Source organism: Odocoileus virginianus, chromosome 1, assembly GCF_023699985.2.
Source record: "Odocoileus virginianus isolate 20LAN1187 ecotype Illinois chromosome 1, Ovbor_1.2, whole genome shotgun sequence".
NCBI classification, from domain to species: domain Eukaryota; kingdom Metazoa; phylum Chordata; class Mammalia; order Artiodactyla; family Cervidae; genus Odocoileus; species Odocoileus virginianus.
Window position 1 is genome coordinate 29387745 of NC_069674.1, and position 2708 is coordinate 29390452.

General features: G+C 34.0%; 1 non-coding gene across 1 annotated transcript; it reads left to right on the forward strand.

Moving 5' to 3' along the window:
- The first annotated feature begins 244 nt into the window (after positions 1-244).
- Positions 245-449, forward strand: LOC139036663 (small nucleolar RNA U3). The gene has a single exon (XR_011489498.1). It is a non-coding gene; the product is annotated as a small nucleolar RNA U3 (small nucleolar RNA).
- Positions 450-2708: the final 2259 nt, after the last annotated feature.

Consider the following 2708-nt stretch of genomic DNA (forward strand, 5'->3'; position numbering starts at 1 on the left):
CAGCTGCCCAGCATCACAAGAGAGTAAGTAGGGCAAATCACTAGCCCCTGGAACAGATCAGAATTCAAGACCTGAAGTATGGTTTTCATTGGATGAATATTGCTTTTGCATCATTGTAAAGCAGAAAAATCATGGAAGCACCCTAAGTCAGGAACCGTCTGCACCAAAAATAGAAATTTCAAGTTTCAAGGATCATTTCTATGAGTTTGCCTCATGGCTCAGACAGTAAAATTGTCTGCTTGCAATGCTGGCAACCAGGGTTCAATCCCTAGTTCTTTATGAAAGAAGTTTCTCTGAATGTGTAGAGCACCCGAAACCCTAAGTAAGAAGCTCAGTGTCCCCTCTTGAGTGTGAAGCTGCTTCTTGGTGTTGGTTCTGCAACTGCCATTTGCCACTGATGATCATTCTTCTTTTCCTTTGGGGCAAGAGAGAGGGGACACAGCCTGAGTAAAACAAAGGACAAAAAATAAGCTTTAAAATACTTTCTAATTTGCCTACAGACTGGAGTAATATATGAAATTGCAAAAAATGTAAAATCGAAACAATAAATTGGTGACATCACTTGATATGAGGATTTTATTAACTTTATTCTTTATTTATGGAAATTTAACAGCTTAGAAATGAGTAAGTTTTTTTATTTTAAAATTTAACTAGAGAATTATTAGTAATCTTCATTAAACCAATTTATACTTTTTCCCCCTTTCTTCTCATGAGAGGAAAGTCTACATATAATCTTTGGTTCAAGTTAGTGAACACATTGAAATATTTTATATATTTGCAAGAGAATGTTAACATCCATTCATACAGGATAAACAAAAATTTCTTTTCTGGATTCATAACTACAATGATACCCCCAACCCCATTCAATACCACTTAAATTTAAGAAATAATAGTTTTGGACACATAAATTGATGGAACAGAATAGAGAGTACAGAAATAAACCCACTTATATACATAATCAATTAAATTATGAGAAGGGAGCCAAGAATATACAGTGGGGAAAGGAAGCCTCTTCAATAAATGGTGTTGGGAAAACCAAAAAGCCACATGCAAAAGAATGAAATAGGACCACTAACTTATACTATATGCAAAAATTAACTCAAAGTGTATTAAAGTCTTGAATGTAAGACCTGAAACCATAAAACTCCTAGAAGAAAGCACAAGTCACAAATTCCTTGAATTCATCTTGGCAATGATTTTTTTAAATTTGATACTAGAAACAAAGGCAATGAAGTTGAAAATAAAGAAGTTGGGTTACATCAAAGTAAAATGTCTACACAGCAAAGGAAACCATCAGCAAAATTAAAAGGCAACCTACTGAATGGGAGAAAATATTTGCAAAACATATAGGATCAAGACTTAATATTCAAAATATACAAAGAACCAAAACAACTCAATGAAAAAAAAAGATTTTAAATAGGGAGAAGATCTGAATATTAATTTTTCCAAAGAAGACAGAGAAGGCCAACAGGTAGATGAAAAGGTGCTCAACATCACAAATCATTAGGAAATGCAAATCAAAATCACAATGAAATACCACCTGACAGCTATTAGAGTGAATATTACTAAAAAAGCTAGAAATAGCAAATGCTGGTGAGGAAGGAGATGGAGAAAGAGAACACTTGTACACTAATGGCAGTAAAGTAAATTGGTGTAGTCACTATGGAAAACAGTATAGAGGTTCCTCAAAAATTAAATGTTCTACTATCACATGATACAGCAATTCCACTTCTGGGTATTTACTAAAGAAAACAAAAATACCTAACTAGAAAAGATATATGAACTCCCATGTTCAATGAAGCATTATTTACAAGAGTCAAGATATGGAAACAATCTGTGTTCATGGATCAATGGATTAAAAATGTGATACACAGTTATGTATATATAATGAAATGTTATTTAGACATAAAAAGTGATATCTTGCCATTTTAAACAACATGGGTAGATCTTGTGGGGATTACATTAGGTAAAACAAATCAGACAGAGAAAGACAAATACAATAGGAGTTCACTTATATGAGGAATATAAAACCAAGCTCATAGATACAGAGAACAGACAGCTGATAGCCAGATTAGGGAGTGGGAAGGAGGAGATGTGAGAAATGGGTAAAGTGAGTCAGAAGGTTAAAACTTCCAGTAATAAAAGAAATAATCCATGGAGATGTAATGTACAGCATAGTGATGATCATTAATAATTCTGTATTCCATATTTGGAAGTTAAGAGAATAAATATTAAAAATTCTCATAACAAGAAAAAAATATTGTAACTATATATGGTGACAGATTGTTAACTAGACTTATGATGGATACCATCTAGCAGTATATTCAAATATCAAATCATTATGTTCTACACCTGACATTAATTTAATGTTGTATGTAAGTTATGGGGCTTCCCTGGTGGCTCAGACTGTAAAGCAGAAGACCCTGTAAAGCAGAAGACCTGGGTTCGATCCCTGGGTCGGGAAGATCCCCTGGAGAAGGAGATGGCTGCCCACTCAGTATTCTTGCCTGGAGAATGCCATGGGACAGAGGAGCCGCTCCCCGGTCTATGGGGTCACAAAAGAGTCAGGCATGACTTAGCAACTAACACTTCACTTCATAGGCTATATCTCAGTTTCTTTTTTGTTTTAGTTTTTAAATGTTGTAGTTTCATAAGATTTTTTTCAAGTGTTTCAGTATAAACCAAAAATTAATAAGAAAAATAAGTAA